The sequence below is a fragment of the Crocuta crocuta genome, unplaced genomic scaffold (assembly GCF_008692635.1).
Source record: "Crocuta crocuta isolate KB4526 unplaced genomic scaffold, BGI_CrCroc_1.0 scaffold359, whole genome shotgun sequence".
Lineage (NCBI taxonomy): Eukaryota > Metazoa > Chordata > Mammalia > Carnivora > Hyaenidae > Crocuta > Crocuta crocuta.
This window is the reverse complement of record NW_027528877.1, coordinates 279,982-301,179: the sequence shown is the minus strand read 5'-3', so window position 1 is coordinate 301,179 and position 21,198 is coordinate 279,982. Positions and strand designations below refer to the sequence as shown.

The 21,198-nt window shown below is 36.1% G+C and overlaps 1 long non-coding RNA gene across 1 annotated transcript in view; it reads right to left on the bottom strand.

The window, feature by feature from the left end:
• The window catches only part of LOC144225541 (uncharacterized), a 43,853-nt gene extending 23,666 nt beyond the window's left edge, over positions 1-20,187 (bottom strand). The window contains exons 1-2 of the long non-coding RNA XR_013333337.1: positions 20,126-20,187; positions 8,873-8,937 (exon numbers count right to left, since the gene is read on the bottom strand). This is a non-coding gene — a long non-coding RNA (uncharacterized LOC144225541). The remainder of the gene's footprint in view (positions 1-8,872; positions 8,938-20,125) is intronic.
• Positions 20,188-21,198: the final 1,011 nt, after the last annotated feature.

The window sequence follows — 21,198 nt, the reverse complement described above, 5'->3', positions numbered from 1 at the left end:
ACCAGTTCCTTTACCTCAATATAAAAACCTGATGGGTTTAACTGGTGGTCAAATCTACAACTGTTACATTCAAGACATGGACTTGATCCCTAACTATATTCTATCAGATGCAGGAGATGAAGGGCTCCTTCAAGCGCTAGAGATTTGATTTTTCTATACATGATCTCAGTTGGAAATTCAATTTATCATTTCCCTTTCCTATCCTCCCTTATGACTATTAAGAAAAGACAGTTGATGTCACCATCTTTATAATTACCATGATTGCAACAGTGATAAGTGCCACAACCACTTCACTGCACAACACTTCGCCCGCTTTACTGGTGTTAATTTAAACAATCATAATCTACTGCATGCCACGGATTACCCAGGCCCCATTCCCCACCCTAACCCTCCACAAAGACGGTTATCAATGCACTACTCAAATATGTGAAATATAATCCTAGAATTCCACTTGAGAGTCATTTTCTGGGGCCACTTCTAGTAACAATTACTATATTAGTCTTAAAAGACCATAGGGAAGAGCCTGGGGAATACTGTATTATTTTCTGTCCCAGCAGGAAACAGATGGCATACTAAAATTAGGATCCTCCAGAGGAGGATTTGATAAAGGGTCTTTCACAGATGTGAGCAGGGTGGGAGGAAACCATAAAGTATAATGAAATACACTATGGTAAGTAACAGCAGGAGGTCTGTTACCACCTCTAGGACTAAAAGGGTAAGGAGGGGGGAAGAAAGAGAGAGAAAGTTGGGTAAAGAGGAATACTTGACAAGAACCACGGCATTCAGTTGAGGGCATTAGACAGCCCACTTTAATACCTTAGAGAAGGAGCCAGGGTAACAAATGAAACTTCAACTTTTCCCTCCTTCCTTTCCATTGCAAGCTTTCCCATTGGAAGAAACTCATCAAAAGCCAGAGGGCAAGAACAAACATCTGCTTCATTTCTNAAAAAAAAAAAAAAAAAAAAAAAAAGCCAGAGGGCAAGAGAACCCATTGTCACTTCCTGGAAATAAATCAAGGGGAACCGGAGAAGAAACAGAAGGTATCCACCACAATACTGATTATTTCCAACTCAATTATCTTCAGCTCTCATCTCTCTAATAAGGGTAAGGCTTTTATACCCAACTGTCTGCTCCAGATATCCCCTTGAATATCTACCAAATATCTCAAGTTGACATATTTGAAATGGAAGTCACTGTTTTGCCCCCCTGCTCTTACCTATCCCTCTTCCTCTCCTGTCTGCCCCATCTTAATGAATGTCACATTTTCCCATTACTCAATTCTAAAATCTAAAAATTATTTTTTATTTCTTTGCTCATACCAAATCCATCATAAAATCTTCAGTCTAAAATATATCCCAAATTAGAATGCTTCCTATTACTGCAACCACTACAATTCTATTCCAAATAATGATTATCATTCACCTAGACTACTGCAGTAACCTTCCAACTTGACTCCACAGTTCTGCTCTTGCCCTCCTATACTCTATTATCCAAATAGGAATCACAATGATCTTCTGAAAATGTAAATCAGATCATTATTAGTATCTTGCTAAAAAGTATGCCATTAAACTTAATAGTAAAAATCTAAACTCCGTATCATGGCTGAATACCCTGTATCAGCTAACTCCTATATACCTCTCTACATTCATTTCCAAACACTGGCCTTCTTATTGTTCTTAGAAAATGCTATTTGTTATCATATTAGGATCTTTGTATTGAGTGTTCCTACTTCTTACAATGTGTATCCTCCAGATCTTCAACTGATTCTCTTATATCATTTAATTTTATTATCTTCTGTCATCATGTCATGTCATATTATATCCTCAGATATAATCCTCAGAAGGTCTTCTCTAACTATCCCATCTTAAGTAGTATACTTCTAATCTTCTCTATCCACTTATTTTGGTTTGTTTGTTTGTTTCACTATCTATTCCTTAATGTTTCATTTGTTCTCCATCTCCCTCACTAGAATATTAAGTACTATAAGTATAAGCAAAGTGTGGATCTTGTTCATTTTCTATCCTCAGTGCCTAGAACAGTGTCCAGTACATAACAGTCACTCAATAAATACAGTCAAACACATAATAACACTATATGAGTTTAAAAAGTCCAATCTCATAAAATAAGCACTTACTGTAAGGTTAAGGAAAGGACGAAGATAAGCCTTGGTAGCTTACTTGTAAGAAGCCCCAGGGTCCAGGCCCTAACAGTCAATTACATTATATTTGATTTTATTTTATTGTGGAGTATGTTATTGGGTCTTTCTGTGTGTTCTGAATACATGAATAAATAAGTGCATGCATAAATGGAGTATCTGTTTAGCACTTTCACATAACTATTCTAAAACACTGTTACTCCACATATTTACCTATAAATTCATCACCTCCTTTCCATCTGAAAGCATGCTGCTTTCCCACTACGTATTTCTTATCTTGGTAATGATGTAACAACCACTCAGTCATTAAGACTAGAAATTTTGTAAACCTTGAAATCCTACTCAGTTAAGTAAATTCAGTGTCACTAATATGGCACAAGCCTGTTTCTTCCTTTTCATTTTATGTGATAATTCCCCAGTTCACAACCTTTTATATGGTTTATTAATTATATCTTATCTATTGATTTTTTTAACTCATTATAAAAAGTATTGTTGCAGTTATTTTTTTCCTAAAACTTGCGTTAGACAACTCTGTGTGTGCAACTTAATCATCCAGATCTTTACTACTTGCATTCTCATATCTTAATTTACCACCCACATTCTTGTCTCCAATTTTCTATACTTCCACCATCTGGAATTCTTTATATTCCTTCTTTCCAATTTAATTTTTCATTCATTCTTAAAAAAAAAAAACTTAAGTACTATTTCCTTTATAAAGCACTCCTAATTGTGCTAGTCAGATTTAACTGCTCTTTCTCTTTGATTTCAATGCATATTTATTATGCCTCTTTCTTCCTTGAATTATGGTTATCAATACACCTATCTTTGTTGCAGTCCTGAAATTATCTTGAAAGCCATGACTATGTCTTAATCACTTCTTAATTTTCCCAGATTCTTAGGATAACACGAAGCCAATATATATAATAGGAATGAAATATGCATTCCTTTAAATAAAATTATAAGTAAAAATTGACAATTTTGCTTTATGCTATTGAGAATGATTTTTACTGACAAATTCAGGGTTTTTTTGCAACTTTTCCAGTGACTTCCAAAGACGGAATAATGATTTCAAACCTCCAAAGTAGCTTCTTACCTTGTAAAATACTTCCAAAACTACACATTAAAGGACTATAATAGCCTCAATTGCATTGCCATTGATATCAATTTTTCAAAGTTACTGAATTTTTTCCAGCTTTATTGAGATACAATTGATGCATAACATTGTGCAAGTTTAAGGTGTATCACATGTTGATATGATACACTTATATATTGTTAAATGATTAACACTCCCATCACCTCACATAATTACTATTTCTTCTTCTTTTCCTTTCTTTTTCTTCTTCTTCTTCCCCTTCCCCATCCCCTTCCTCTTCCCTTCCTCCTCCTCCTCCTCCTTTTCCCTCTTCTTCTTCCTCTTCCCCTTTCCTTATCCCTTTCCCCTCCTCCTCCTCCTCTTCCTCTTCCTTTCAGTCTCCTTTTTCTTCTCCTTCTCCTCTTCCTCTTTCTTTTCCTCTTCTTTCTCCTTCTTCCTCTTCCTTTTCTTCCCCTTCTCCTCCTCCTCCTCCTTCTTCAGTGAAAACAGTTAAGATCTCTTAGCATCTTTGCAGTATACGATATTAACTACAATCACTGTTCTGTCCATTAGTTCCAGAATTTATTCATCTTGCAATTTGAAGTTTGTACCTTTTGACCAACATTTCCCCATGTCCCCCACTCCCAAGCCCCTGGAAACCACCATTGCACTCTGTTTCTATGAGTTTGGCTTTTTTAAGATTCCACATATAAATGATATCATACAGTATTTGTCTCTGTTTGACTCATTTCATGTAACATAATCCCTGAAAGTCCATCCATGTTGTCATAAAAGATAAGATTTTCTTCTTTCTTGTGGCTGAATATTAGTCCATTGTCAGAGTTACTAGACTGACTCTGATTCTTCATAGCAACTGAAACCGGCTCTAATGCATAGGCACACAGGCATGCCAGTTTTGGTGCAAGTTGTCAGAAATGGTAACAATCAAGTCCTAAGTAATTACGGATGATTTAGTGGTATATCACCTCTCTCACAGTTGAGAATCTTAATAAGTTATAGTATTTCTCAAAGTGTATAACTTAATAAGTTATAGTATTTCTCAAAAACAAATAAAAATGTATGAACTGGTTCCAGAATATTAAATATTAATATAAGCAAGGAATGTATAGTTTATGTGAGTTTTACAGATATTTTGAAGTGATAGACCATTTAAGAGACTCATTTGCCAATCTGCTTTAACAGTCAGAACTTAAACTTCTGCATTAGAATTAGGCGTGCTTTCTGCTAGATCCTTAAGGGGACAGATGCCAAATGAAAAAATAAATTTTTATTAAATGCAATGTTCATTGGAGAACCTCTCTATTAATAACGAAGCACTGCTATTTATAGAAAAATTCATGCCTATACCTGCATATACAGTGTTAAACCATTCAGTGTAAATTGATAAGAGTCTTAATATGGTATCTTTAGCTATATTCACCCTAAAGTGCTAACACAGACTTCTAGGTTTCCTTGGTCCATAACAAAGGTTGCTGTACAAGGGTTTTAGATGTCTCCCTTTGTTTTTAAACGTAACCATATTGGACAAGTCAAGTCTGGATCATAGGTGACCTTACTATCATTCTATATGTAGAAAAAGGTTAATGTCAGGAAATCTACACCTGTATTTCAAATTTTGACCATCACAGTTTCTGGAGAGAGTGTTCCACTTGTAAATATACATTAAAAATGCATTGTTTAAGGGACACTTGGGTGGCTCAGCTAGTCAGGAGTCCAACTTTTGAACTCCTCAGGTCATGACCTCATAGTTCATGAATTCAAGACCCACATCAGTACAGTCTGCTTGGGATTCTGTCTCTTCCTCTCTTTGCCCCTCCCCCACTCTCTCTTGCTCCCTCTCTCAAAATAAACAAACTTTAAAAAACAGTAAAAAAAAAAAAAAATGGGGCGCCTGGGTGGCTCAGTCGGTTAAGTGTCCAACCTCGGCTCAGGTCATGATCTCATGGTTCGTGGGTTCCAGCCCTGCATCAGGCTCTGTGCTGACAGCTAGCTCAGAACCTGGAGCCTATTTCAGATTCTGTGTCTCCCTCTCTCTCTGATCCTCCCCTGTTCATGCTGTCTCTCTCTCTCATAAATAAATAAACTATTTAAAAATAAATAAATAAATAATAAATAAAAATAAAAAACAGTAAAAAAAATACACATCTTTTAAAAATCCTCCCCTAGAGTGCTGAGAGGTTACTGTCAGTGTGGTTCAAAGTATTCTCCTCCATAGGATATATCTATATTTTGGTTGGGAAACTTCCTTCATTAAGAGCTGTTTCAATGGCAGAGCTGTAAGACAGAGAAAAACTCTATCAGCTGATGGATCTTCAAGTGGAATATCCAGGCAACAGATGCTACTGGTTTCTATCAGTATAAGATAGAATGTTTTCTAGATGTCATAAAAAATTAGCTAACAGGGGCACCTGGGTGACTCAGTTGGTGAAGGGTCCAACTCTTGATCTCAGCTCAGGTCACAAGCTCAGCGTTCATGGGGTCNACGGGCATGCTCTCTCTCTCTCTCTCAAAATAAATACATAAACTTAAACAAATTAGCTAACAAGTATGGATTTAATACGCCTGTAATTCATCCCATCTAGATGGTTAGGATCTTATGGACATATTATAAATAAGTATTCTAATTTTCAGGTCAGTACTTTTTTAGAATTTAAAAGTGAATTTAATGGCTTGTGAATAGATACTGAGGAGACAGAACTAAAAATAATGGCTACCAGCTGCTCAATATTATTAAATAACTCAGTCTTGATCCCATAAAACTTCTCTAATTCACTGGTGTAGTTGATATTTTGCAAAGGTTATGCTTTCCAGCATAATTTTTGGTTAAGTTAATAAAACTACTGTGATGCAAGTTATAGGTACAGAAACACCTTAGAACAGAATTAAAAACAAAAACAAAACAAAACAGAGAAGTCGTTAAGAGTCCATGAGTCCATTTACAGGTGAAATAGGTGGGTAGGTAAAGTAGTAAAGAAGAAAGAGGAAAAGGGAAGACAGAAATAACAGAAATGGAGAGCGATGAAATTTCTAGGAATGTGCTGAGTGATACTTGTTGGTAATTTGAAAAATATTAGCAAAACAGACCCCTATCACTAGAAAGACAGGAACTGCATGAAGCAGATACATTGCAGGAGATTTAGAATACTAGAACAGCAGCGAGCTCTAGCATTGCCAAGAAAGCTGGAAAGGCAAGTCTAACAAGTTCTGGAATGCCAGGAATTAAAAGGAGCAGAGAGTAAAAGGACAACTTTTATTATCAATTTTCTGAGAAGAGTGAAGACAGGGTTAATATAGAATTGTTGTGGGGTTTTTTTTTTTCCCCAGGTAAGGGGCACCAGGCTAGTAACCCTGATTTTACTACCAAATAGATCTAGCATAGGAGTGATAGAACAGACTTCAACCCTAGAGACCCACTCTAGGAGTGGCATGATAGCTCTTTAGAGTGAAGGGAATAGTTGATAGGATGCAAATTATGATGGCTTTTTTTGTGTGATATAAAAACTATACTGGGACCACCAAATGGGATTTGAATTGAGCCAATGCTGCTTAGAGTTGTTATTCTAATTTTTTTTAATGTGAAGTATAAGTTAGAAATGTTCCCTTGCACATAAGAGGAAAATGAGGGAAAACATATAAAAACATGTAATATAATGAAAATGTTAAATATATTATATTATATATATATATATATGATTTTCTAGGTTATATGTTATATGCACAAAATTGCTCTCAACTGTAAAAAATAAAAACTGTGGCCAAGTCATCTCAAATAGGTCTGTTTTTACCCATCAGGAGTTTAGTGGCGAGTTGGGCATATTCAGGTACACTGCATTTGGTTCTTGCAACTTTTTTCTCCTGTTAACAAATGCATTTCATTGTGACTGTTCTTATTCCTTCCTACAGGTTTGTTTACATTATTACTGATGAAAATGCAGCTCCCTTTCTTTTGCTCAAGTCTGTCACCATAAAATAAGAGGCTTGCCAATTCCAATAAAGCATTGTCTTATATTGTGAAGAATTTTCAGATTTGAGTGGAAGCAATAGTAACAAAAAAATGGTAGTAAGAACTGAGAGAGATGATTTTACATAACGAATAGACTTTTAAAAAGTCATGATATAAAATTCAAGTTGATAATACGTGGCAAAAAAGAACACAAGAACAATGATCGTTTTTCACTTGCATTTTTGGGAAAAGATGAAGTCACTTATATCTTATGTTCTCAAGTATCAAATGGCTATTCTGTACAAAGCTCATTTAAAAAGACAGTCTGAATGAGAACCATGCTCTAATTTTATGTTTCTGTCATACCCAAAAGAGCTCCTTTCTATAGTCAAAGAGAATTCGTGTAAGATTAGTGTATTAGTGGTTGGAGAACAAAATGAGAATTTGGCCACTGGCTAGCACATCCGTTAAATTTGGAACTGAAACTGTAAAGTCATTTTGATACTGGATAGTCAGTTGCAAGCATATTTACAGCATAATTCACAGTGAAATAATTATTATGGCATTATTAATGGGCTGCACTATCACTTTATATTTATCTCTATAATGCCTTCCACAGCAACAAATAGACACTGAGTAAACAATTTTTTGATGATGAAAATGATCACTTGCTTGATTGACTTTTAGCTTATTTCTTGTACAAAAAAAAAAAAAATGAGTCCTTGCATTAGATGTTTCTTCTTCTAGGAACATACATCCCCAAATATTTATGTGGTTGACTCCTTTGCGTCTCTCGGGTTTCAGCTAAAAAGCTGCTTTCTTTGACCACCACTCTAAGCAGTCTCCCAGTTACTATTTTATTTGCATTTTAGTACCTATATTAGTTTGCTAGGGCTGCCATAACAAAATATAATAGACTCAGTGGGTCAAGCACTAGAAATTCATTTTCTCACAGCTCTAGAGACCGCAAGTCCAACATCAAGGTTCCGGCAGGACTGGTTTCCTCTAAGGTCTCTCTCCTCCTTGACTTGCAGGTGGTCACCCTCTTGCTGCCCCTTACAGTAGTTCCCCTCTGCACACAGAATTATCAGTCTGTGTGTCCCAATCTCCTCTTTTCATAAGGGCCCTCGTCAGGTTGAATTACATCCCACCCAAAGGGTCCCATGTTAACTTAATCACCTCTTTAAAGGCTGTGTCTCCAAATACAAACACATTCGGAGGTACTGGGGTTAGGCTTTTGAAGTTTGGTAGGACACAATTTAACATAACAGTATGTAAAAATATATGAAATTATAATGCTCACATACATATATGTGTTTATTGTCTTTCCTCTCTCATTAGAATGTAAGCTCTATGACACACCTCAACCGAATCACTCATTTCTATGTCCTCAGCACTTAGATCAGAGCTTGGCACACAGGAGCCACTTACCTTGTATTTGTAGAATGAACAAGACATACGAATGAAATCATAAAAGCATTCAATTATCAAATCTTTCATAGCTGTACTATTACAACTTCAGTAATCTGACATTCAAGAGTCATGAAAAGAAAACATTAAGTTTTTTAAATCTTAAGGATGTTCTTTCCCACACATATACAAGACTCTTAACTTATAATGAAAAGATATCTTATGTCTACCAATTATATCTTGGACTCATAAAGCAGGGAACAGGTCCTACCTTCAAGATAGATGGTGTGGCAAAGATTTCATTCTGCTCAAAAGGAATGAGAATCATCAGGAAGGCTGAGACAGAAAAAATAAAATATTATTTTTCTCTACTAATAGTGATTACCACCTCTGTGAGCTAAGAAAACTAATTCATGGCTGTGACAGAGACTACAAGTTGCTTCCTAATATCTACTTCTCATTATTCTTTCTTAACAGAATCTCATGTTTTAGGTGAGTACATTGGTCACCCATCGAAATGACTACATTTCTCAGCCTCATTTGCCACTGACTTTATAGCCATCTGATTTAGTTCTGGCCAGTAAGCTGTAAGGGAAAGTGCGCCGCGGTGTATCAGGAGACTCTCCTTAAAAACAAAAGAGGGTTGAGCCTTTTTTTTCCCTTTATTCTTTCATCTTCTTGCCTGGAAGATAGATGTGAAAGCTAGATTCTAACAGCCACCTTGGACCCTGAGAACAAGGACCACATTCTAGGAGTGGTGAAGTATTGTGCTGGAGGAAAGGAGCCTGCATCCGTTATGACTTCATGGGGCAGCTATAGCAGCACCCGACTCCTTCAATCTTGAATTAATGAATATGAGAGAGAAATAAGACAGTTTAAACTACTATCCTGTTCTGTTATTTTAACTAATATAATGATCAGCATTCCTTTCTTTTTTTTTAATTTTTTAAATGTTTTTATTTCTGAGAGAGAGAGACAGCATGAGCAGGGGAGGGTCAGAGAGAAAGGGAGACACAGAATCTGAAGCAGGCTCCAGGTTCTGAGCTAGCTGTCAGTACAGAGCCCGATGCGGGGCTCAAACCCACAAACCGTGAGATCATGACCTGAGACAAAGTTGGACGCTTAATCAACTGAGCCACCCAGGCGCCCCAGCATTCCTTTCTTTAATATTCATGGAAAGACTGCATCATCTGCAAGTGGGTAGTGTCTATGATCCCTGCAATTCTTGGTTTGCCTGTGTTTTTTTCTTAAAGCCACTCCTTTAATAACTAGAACACTGAAGCAGAGACTTTCCAAAATTTCCCAGATATATCATACTGTATGAAATGGCTTAAATTTAGTTTAGCGTTTGCTTGTTTGTTGTTTGTTTATTGTCCTTGAGGGCACTCTTTTGCACTCCCACGACATCATAATTTACTCTTCAAGTAGTACTTATCACAATGTAGTATAATTGGCAGTTTACATTTCTGCCCGCTTCATTACACCATATACTCCTTGGGGACAGGAGTCTTATTTACTATGCTAATTCTAGTACTTTGTACAGATCCTTGCCAAGTATTAAATGCTCATTTAATGACTAGATATGCTTGCTAATATTTTATCTATCTATGCATCTATTTTGCTCACATATCTACTCCAGGACAGATGGCTTAAAGGCAGGTTTTATTATAATTCCAATAGCCTGAGTTGGACCTAACTTATGATACTATGGTATATATACTATATACTATGGTGCTATTTAAACCTTTTATAGAATGTGTAGTATGTTAGCAGTGGTTCCCAAAGTGTCCTGTATCGGCATTAGCCGCATTATAGCTTTAGTGAGATTGCTCAAGTGGCTAAATATAATGGTGATGATAAACAAAGTTATATAGTCATGGGGAGGCAATGTGGCATAGTATTTAAGAATACAAACTGTGAATTTAAAAAAATTGTTAATGTTTATTTTTGAGATCGAGAGAGAGAGAGAGAGAGAGAGAGAGCGAGCACAAGCAGGGAAGGGGCAAAGAGAGAGGGAGACACAGAATCTGAAATAGGCTCCAGGCTCTGAGCTGTCAGCACAGAGCCCGACGTGGGGCTCGAACCCGTGAACTGTGAGATCATGACCTGAGCCAAAGGCAGACTCTTAACTGACTGAAACACCAAGGGAGCCCAAGAACGCAAACTTTGAAATGAGAAGCCCTAAAATCAAAAGTTCAGCTTGACTACTCTCTCTGTGAACTAATAATTCTATTTTATAGAGGTGTTATCAGAATTAAATAATTTAATACTTGTCACAAATAGTTGCACCATCTTTTAAAAGTGCCAAGTTTTTAACATGGCATATGCCACATAGAAAATGCTCGATGGTTTTTAGAACTCAGTGTCACATTTATTTCAACTTTCTGTCCATTACAGGCTGCTTTCGTTCTTGTTATTTTATCAATTCTTTCTCAACAGTGTATTCAGTGATGTGCTGGGCTACACTGCTGTAATGTGGCAACAGCTCAGACTGCCAACTTGAGAATGATAATTAATGACCCATTATAGGGTTACCCTTGTAAAATAGATCTGCGTAGACATACATTGACTCTGTAGAGTGTTTGCTTTTATGCCTACCTTCTGCTTGCAAACAAGATAATAGAAAAAATTTATATCCCAGGTCTTATATTGTGAACACACACTTATGTATTAACTATACATTTTATATTTCTTCTAAGAAGACTTTTTCTATAAATTAGGCATTAATTTTCACTATGATAATAAAAGTCATTCTTAATAAAGTAAATCTACAAAAGAGTTTTTACTTTTTTATTCCTCAAAGACCAAGGAAAATAGCTCTTAGTTAAGTGGCATGTTAAATCTCATCTCAAACACTGTATTGAGCGAATATCAGTCATTTAGCACTTAATCTGTTTAATGTATCTCTTTCAGTGAGACCAAAAAGGGGGAAACTAGAAGAAAACTTCTAAATTGAACATGACATGTGTATAAATATCTTGTATCTAATTTGTAATTGCTTTAGTACATTCATCTGATCCTTCAATGGTACTGTAATCCTATATTTTGGGAATCCAATCGTTATGATAGAACATCCAAAATTCATTTGCATGACGTTTCACTAAAATTAGTAAATAAATATGAAGCAGGATAGCAGTTTTTTTCCAAATTGCCATCATAATTACATGGGAATTAAATTTGTTAAAAAATGTAGATTGAGCTTTGTTCTAATTGGTTTACATTTAAAGATTCTTTGATCTGTGATAACAGTAATATATATTAACATGTTGCATTTTAAAGTGACACTGCCTTTCATTAATCAAGTGTCTGTATGGTTGATTAATTTGTACAAGGTTTAAATTGCTATGAAAATTTATCATTCATAGCCATGATCTCCATTTACATATATGTTAATTATGGTAAATGTAATCTTTTTCTGAATCCTCTGGGCTGCATACTAAAAAGACAAAGTGATCAGAGTGACTACTTCTTCTATTACAAAGTGAACTCTTCTGTTAGTACAGTCTGTTGTAGTTGGCAGAGCTAGGCTAAAAACATTACAGTGTTTTCTGCTAAAGGCAAGTCCAAATTCTAAAGATGGTATTTCCTTTTCAAGTGGTTTCTTTATTCAATAGCTATAGCATTTACACACAGAATGACTATGTTTATTTACCACAGTATTTAATACTATCTCTGCATGCTGCTGGATTTTTCTTTTGCTGCAAAGCATTCTCTTGTATTAACTCTATTATTAATAAGCACAAGATAAGTTTTTAATATATCTGTAAGGCAGAATGACTTGAAGTTAGAAAAGTCTGTAATACAGCTAAATTAATTAATTGTTAGAAATAGAAACCTTTGAGGTTACAGCACTTTAAAACTCCTTGGAAAGATTCTGTACAAAGAAAGGTAATATATGAAAGTCACAGTAAGACTCTCTACAAGAAGATTAGATTGATCTTTTGTTTTTGCAGATAAATACTTGGCACTTGAGAAAACTGAGTTATTGATGGTTTTTATCATTTTCTAGCTAGCCATTTAAATAGCCAAGATAAATGCAAATGTCATCATCTACGGCACTAAATTTCTACTGGATATTTTTTTCTATGTGTTGATCCCAAAGTATAGAGTGAAGCTGGAAATACAAAGCGTGGGTCTAGCCTTCCACGGCCTCACCATTAGTCTTTTCCTTAGGAATGTTTTCTGTAAGATTTCCTCGAATCCAGACCAGGCTAACCAACAATTATTTTATTATTAGTATTTAAGAAACACTTTCCATCTGTTCCCTGATAGTGACCTTCTCTCTTAGCAATGATTGATTTGGAAAGAATTCTAATACATTATAAGTGAAAATGATTTAGCGACTAATGTTTTTGAGTGAATGTGATAGGCTTTGCTAGGCAAATGTGGGAAAATTTAATTATTTCTATCAAATGTCTATAATTTCATGCTTAAATAGTTAGTATTTACATAATATATTCACTTCAAGAGAAGCCTCATTTCTTAGTCACAACTTAATAAAATTAAAATATCCATCTTGGAAACCTTTGCAAGCATAGCACCTCTGACTACCTGACGAGGCTATTTTTAAAGACACTTATTTGGTAATTTTCTTATAGTCAGCCTAATCACAGGAAAAACAAACTAATATGGCACCTATTCTGATAGATGGATGTTACACCTTTCATCTCCTGATCTCAGACCTTGTAAGACATTTTTCAAAGAAGCATCACTTCCCTCACCACAGAAATGCATCCACCTCTAAGCTGGAAATCGCAAAAGCATAGGGCAGAAGATGAGGAATATATTATCCAACTAAAATTACAGAGAAATTTTAAGTAGGCAGAATATAATTGCCCAATTTGGAAATTAGCCAGGACACAGGGTTTAACATCATCTTTACTCTTTTGAAAAGTGCCATGGGATTTTTAATAACTGCTGGTGGTCAAGACCTTGGTTTTACCCTCATCCATTAGACGACACCTCCAGCAGTGCAGTGCCCCCTCATACCATGCTGGGGCATCAGTTCAGTACTGACTCAGTGAAAATTGTGCCACCTACTGAATCATCCACAGCTCCTCTCAGAGTGCCCTAGCTTTTAGATTTTCTCTGGAGAGCTGTTATGAAAGATGGGACCAGGCTCAATGATGCTTAATTTATGAGATTTCAAGGTTTTCAATGGTTAAGATCTCAGACCTGAGTCTTATTTTCAATTTTAACCAACAGAGTTCTTAGAATTGTTTCGTGCTTAGGGTTTATAATGATGATCTTGAGGATTAATCTCTACAATATACACATCTTTCCTTGGAAATAAGAGAATAAAAACAATAAAGACACACACTGACATAAACATACACTTACATGCGTGGATACAGTCAATGAAAGAGCAGATTCTCTCATGGGTAACATATTTGATTATTTTAAAATGAAAAAGGACCATCCTTTCACCCAAACAAACTCATGTAAACCACATTCCATAAGGAGCTTATTTTGTTTCCCCCAGATTTTAAAGAACCTAGGAACAAATACTTTAAAAGGTAAACGCAAACCTAGGAGGGAGTGAACTTCAGTAGCCAAATAAAGTGAATTTATGAAAGAAAACTTTTATCCTAGCTTTCCAAATAAAACCTTGCCGTCTACAACAGAATCTCGATACAGCTTGACTGTTCCAAAAATAGCTGAAAGAGAATCAAGGTTTTTAGACAAAATTCAGGTATGTTCAAAGATAAATGGTAAAATACTGAAGTTTCATGGCCTCTATGATTTACCTTACCAATTTTCTTCATCCATGTTAATGTGTGTACACTGTATATACAAATGTACATAAGTATATATATTTTAAGGGTTTTTGCTGTTTTTAGGAACTTTGGCCTTTGGAATAATTTTGAGAAATTCTTTTCTGGCTGGTAAAAGTATCAGTATCCTGGAATTGAGAAACAGTTTCTGAAAGTGTTTCTGGAGGTGTTACTTCTGGAAATAACATTGAGTAAATCCTGTTGCTGGTGTGTGAGAAAAAGAGATAGTTGGAAATGGTTATAAAGAATAGATTGATACAATATAGCTGAGGCTGCAAAAGAGATTTCAACACATCCCTGTGTTTTCGCTCACTCTTGCTGGTACCAAGGATTCTCAAGTTCACACACACACACACAAACACACACACACACACACTTTCTCTCTCTCTCTCTCTCTCATACATAGTCTTCTATTTTCCTTTTCTGATCTCATCAAGTTCAACTTTCTCTATCACCTATTTTTCCTTTTAAGAATAACCTATAATGGGCAATTCTTATTAAATAGAAAATCTTTCTCAGCTCAAACAGCCTATTTCCCAGAATTCCCTTATACTGTTCTGCTGTGATTTGATCATTCCTTTCTAGCAAATTAATAGTTCAAATATTGGACAGTTGGAAATAAGGGAAAGAAGAACTATTCTAGGTAACTTAAGTCTGATTTGGTAAATTGCCACTGCTGTGATATAGTTAATGCACCTCCCTAAGTGCCTGGTTGCTACCAAATGGAAAAATCACTTTTTTTTTTTCATTATCAACGGGAAAAGCACCGATGATAGGTATTCTTCCTATGTTAAGAAGGAAAACTTGAGACAGAAACACTCTCTGACTAGGTCATAGAGCTCCTAAGTAATCAATGGAAAGGTTTAGGTAAGCTGTGGACTGTCATGACTTTGATAATATGTGTAATGTTGGGAAGACCATAACTTCCTACAAAGTTGAGTTAGAAATAGAAATTGTCTTTTGATTTCCAATCTAATAAAACAATGCATTATATTGTAATTTTTTTCCATTTAAGAACTATTTTTTAGTACTTTTACACACATTTTCACATATAATATAGCTATTTTGAAATCCTCACACTTTTGTTTCCAATGTCATTTTCCTTTCTTGAAATGCCATTCTCTAAACCATTGTTTCCTCCCTAACGTTCTTCTTGTTACTCTCTTTCTCAACTACCTACTTTACTTGCTTAAGAAAATAATTCTGGCGGGGCACCTAGGCGTCTCAGTCACTTGAGCATCCGACTTTGGCTCAGGTCATGATCTCACAACTTGTGAGTTTGAGCCCCGCATTGGGCTCTGCGCTGACAGCTCAGAGCCTGGAGCCTGCTTCGGATTCTGTGTCTCCCTCTCTCTCTACCCCTCCCTCACTTGCACTCTGTTCGTCTGTCTCTCTCTCAAAATAAATAACCATTAAAAAAATTTTTTTAAATAAAGAAAAGAATTCTGGCTAAACATAATCCCAAAACAAGAAACATAATCCCAAAAGAAAGAAAGAAAGAAAGAATAAAGAAAAGAAGAAAACTGTAAGCATCCTTAGAACCAATCAGCTCAGTTGTAATCTGTCAGTATTTCAGCTAACAAACACCCAGGTCTATTTCTACCAACAATTATTTTATATGTATATAGTAAAGAACACATTTCCCTTCCTAATCTTTTATTGTAAGTAAGACTATTACTAAATATAAAAACTTAAAATACATATACATAAAAGACCATTCTGGGAGCAATATTTGCTACATTTCCCCAATTATTGTTAACTGAAATTGGCATGTTTCTTTAATGTATTTTCTTCCTTTTTAAATGTTTATTTATATTGAGAGAGATGTGTGTGCACAGGAGAGGGGCACCGAGAGAGGGGGAGAGATTCCCAAGCAGGCTCCACATTGCCACCACAAAGCCTGACACAGAGCTTGATCTCACAAATGGTGAGACCCCGACCTGAGTTGAAACAAAATCCTAGAAGCTCACCACTCAACCGACTGAGTTACCCAGGCACCACTCTAATGTATTTTTCTATTAAAGCATTAATTCCTTGTCAGTGCACTTCAAACAAATGATTATAATATATGGTTGATTTTGATAGTCATTACCTCAGCCTCTTCCTCTTAGAAATGAAATGAAAATAAACCTACATTACAGAGAAAAGGAAAAAGGACATGTGATTTCCTATAACCAAATATTTTCCTCAGTAAAACTCTTAAAATCCTAGAACCAGATCATCAAAATTTTATAGGAATTCCTAATCATAAAATTTGACAGATTAAATATAGCTTTCAAGTTCAATGTTGAATACACACATTAGTCACTTAAACCATATTAAAGGCATCATGGGTGATTTGCTTTTGGAATGAAAACACATAAGTAATATGAAATGTAAAATTAATAAATTCCCATATATAATGGGTTGAATAGTGGTCCCCCAAAAGATATGTCTACATAAAATTCCTACAGATTGTAAATGTTACCTTATTCAAACAAAGGATGTTTATAGATGTAATTAAGTTAAGGATCTTGAGAAAAGGAGATCATCCTGAAATTAGGTGGGTCCTAAACCCAATGACAAACATCCTTAAAGAAGATTCACAGAAGAGAGACACAAGATAGAAGAGGAGGCAAAAAGACAGGAACAGAGATTAGACTGGTGTGGTTATAAAGCAAGGAATGCCAAGGACTGTAGGCAGCTGTAATAAGTTAGGTGAGAGGCATGGAAGAAACTTTCTCCCAGAACTTCAGTGGATCATCGTGGATGCCTTGGTTTCAGGTTTCTAGCCCCCCAGAACTGGAAGAGAATAAATTTCTAGTGTTTTAGCCACTCAATTTATGGTAATTTGTCAAGGGAAACCTCAGGAAATGAATACACTGTATAATATGTATTGAGACACACACTGTGGAAATGGTGAAAGTGACATACGAAAAAATAAGTCAACTAATAAAAGTATCAAACAGATGAGTCATAGTATGAAGAGTTTGTTTCATACATTTAATACACTGTTATCAGAGTCTAGTGGATTAAATGATCTAAATCTCCCACCAGAGCTAACATCCAACTATAAAAGCTAATAATTTACCTCTACTTTCCTCAAAGTACAGGGGTGAACCATACAATAAAATTTTATAAACCTGGACCACAATCATCCCAATGACCCTGAGATGAATAAGACATGACATGTTCCAACAACTGAAAGCAAATAACAGAAACCAAAAACACCTCACATGTTTGGAATATGGTGTGAAGAAAATGAAGTGTCTAGAAAAGACACCCAGGAGAGAGGCAAAAACCACACTGTGCAGATCTAAGTTGCTGAAGAGGTAACAGTGGCCTCTACTAAGTCAGTGAGATCATAAGCTATGGTGGGACACAGTCCCTATTTTGTTGATTTTTATATCCTCAAATGCTAACAACATTTCTGGGACATTCATCATCTGAATGGGCAAATTCATTTTAAGGTTATGAAATAAGATTCCACAGTGTTTACTTGACGACAATTTGTTTTGGAGCACACTCAAAAACCTACGTGGTGCTGGTTCTTTCCACTACGTGTAAGCTACTTAGGAATGCTCTACTATTGTGTTCTGGCAAGTGTAGTCAATGCTCAAGAAATAATGTTGAAAACAAAATGGAATATTGGGTGTTCTTTTGGTAGTCACTGGAAGGGGATCAGGGACCAGGTGGGGGACTGAACTAACTTGGGCTATATCATATGCAACTGGTATAATCAGTACTGGCTTTAGTGACACGGCCTGCCACAGCAGGCCAACTATCTTATATTTATTTTATTTTATTTTATTTTATTTTTTATTTTATTTTATTTTATTTTATATTTTATTTTATTTTTGCCATAAGGGTAGATGTTTCTTGACCTGCCCTTCTTACCAGGACTGCTATCTCTTCCATGCTTAGGATAATCTGCTGCTTCTATCTGTAGCTATGACACTAAAATTTCTTATAATTGACAAACTAATTATAATCACAAATACCCCCTCAAGGCATTATCTAGGCAATATTTTGTTAGTCTAATTCTAGCAACCATATTCACATCAACAAAATACTTCTATTTTAATGTAATATTTTATTTACACTTTCCCTAATTAAAACTCTTTCACTTTGTTAAATTCAATTTTTTATAATGATGCCATTATGATGTCCAGAAGATCAGAATTTCTAGAGCAAGCCAGAATTTCTCCTTCTCCCAGGGAAAGGAAATCAGTGCCTTATAATTGCAAAGTTACAAAATTCACATAAATAATGGCTATATTTGAAATTTAGTAATATTTAGATAACAAAATAATGTTTTCACATTTGTGTAAGGTGCGGAGGGTCGTTTCAGTTGCAAACTGATTCAGGTTCTCATGTTACAGTCTCATGACTGTAAAAGTTTAAAAAAGTAATTAAAAGGTATACATACAATAGAAAAGGATATATGAATGTACATGCATAGACAAATGTACTCTTGAAGAAATACTTAAAATACAGAATTTTAAGTTTTTCAGCATTACAGCATGAAACAAGCCCTTCCCAACCCCCAGAAAATCCTACCGTTTTGGAAACAAAAATACTTATTAGAATTAAAAGTTTCCATACAAGAGTACCAGGTATTTATTTCTGTGTATCTTGAGAGTTATATTCAAGCTTATGCTCAAGCTTTAAGATAACAATAGTGTAAGCTCTAGGGTGGAACAAAAGAAGGGAAAAAAATCCCAGAAGTTCCCAGAGGTGGTTAGGAAAAAAAGGAAAGATAAGAGAAACGAGGGAATCAAAGAAAAAAGAATGAAGATTCAAGGATGGGTAAATCTCCTCTTTACTTAGCTTTTCAAAAGGTTTGTGATAACCAGCTTTTGTGTAAATGGATTTGATGGCTCTGGGCTGAAGGTGACTGACAGCTGAATCTAGGCCCCCTCGAGAGTGTCACCCTGGGGACTGCCATTGTTGCAGACTGTTTCTTCAGACTGACCCAGAAGAATCATTATCTCAAGGGAACTCTAACAACAGCCACCCCCAAGCAGCCTAAGAGCTAGAAGTAAGCAACTTAGTCTCTCTCTTGAGCAGTAATTACAACGGTAAGGCAAACAAGGCATGTTACTGAGTTGAGCTTAAGTCTTTCTCCAATCCCCAATTACAAAAATAAATAAATAAATAAATAAATAAATAAAAACGAAATATTCAACATCCAAAGATTTTTCCTAAGCAAAAAAAATTTAACACCCCTCCCCACCCCGCAGTCCATGTTTTGTTCTTTGGAAAAAATAAACAGACCTCTGAGTCATCCTCAGGAAATGCTTAACGGAAGACGGCAGAATAGGTAAATGCTTCAGAATCTTTCTTTTTCAGCAAATCTGGTATGTTTACTCTGGGACTACTTCAGCTAAGCCATAACTAGTCAGCTCAACTCTGGCCGTATTGCTTCAATATCATAGAAAACAAACCCCTTCCATGGCATACTGCCCCAAAGGCAAGTTAACAAGGTATTTCACCCACCTCGTAGCACTGTAGCCCTGTAGCCCCGGCGCTCTGCCCACAAGCCCTACCTTGCCATTCTCCAGGAGCCTGCCCCACCGCCCTGCCCCACGCCCCTCGCCGCCTGGGAAGTAGGCAGTCATTTCTCTTCCTCTAAACTTATAAAAAGCCTCTACAGGTACCCTCAGGGTGGTGAAGGAGTTACCCTAATCGGACCTGAAAAATAAAAACGCTGACAAACATTTCAAGAGGCCCTAACTACAATTAAGCAAACTTTAATGGCCTTATCTTACCAACTCTGGCCTCCATCTGAGTCCAGCCTCCATCTTTTCCGGTGAAGGGCGGGACTTCCTGTCCGAGGCTGAGGGTGCCAATTAGAGAAAGCAATGGAAACTACCGGACCTTTTCCGAGGGAGGGTTCGGGTTTTGCTGTCTGTGGACCCATTTGGCTCTATGCCTTTATAAATCAGAGATAAAACAGCCACTCCTGAAAATAATTCTTAGTCTGCCTTAATGAAAATTAACAAGGTTTCGTTATCTATGACTTTAAACATACTGGAGACTGATTGTAAAACACACAGCACAGCTTTCCTTGCCCAACTCAATCGGTTCTCCTTTCCTTCTCTACCTGCATGTTTTTAGTCTCCTTACTGGTTTCTTTTTCTTGCTCATTTATCTTTATTTTTTATATTAAAATTACTCTAGAAAGTACTTCATGAGGCCAAGGATTTAGCATAATTCTTAATATAGTAAGAGATCAGTACGTATTTCTTAAATTTTGATCCCTGCTTTGAAATCAGTTGTTCTAAATTTCTTCTCATGTCTTTCTAGTAACTGATTTTTACTATGTTTTGGTTTTGTCTTATCATTTTTTTCCTTAAAAAATTATTGTTAGTGGAGCGTCTGGGTGGCTCAGTCGGTTGGCAGCCGACTTCGGCTCAGGTCACGTTCTCACCATTCATGGGTTCGAGCCTGGTGTCAGGTTCTGTGCTGACAGCTAGCTCAGACTCTGGAGCCTGTTTCAGATTCTGTGTCTCTGCCTCTCCCCTTCTCACGCTCTCTCTCTCTCTCTCTCTCTCAGAAATAAATAAAAAACATTAAAAAATTTTTTAAAATTATTGTTAGGTTCCCTTTGGTATATATATATATTTAAGTAAACTCTACCCCCAAAATGGGGTTCAGTCTTAAAGCTGGGCAGATCAGCGTGCTCTACTGACTGAGCCAGCAAGAGACCCCATACGTTATATCCTGTGTTGGTTATTGCTATATGTAATTGTTTGCAGAACTGTTTCTTTTTTCTTTTTAAACTTGTAATAGAAGAAATTGAGGCAAGGTAGTGAAAGAAAGATTCTTGAACTTGGGCCCA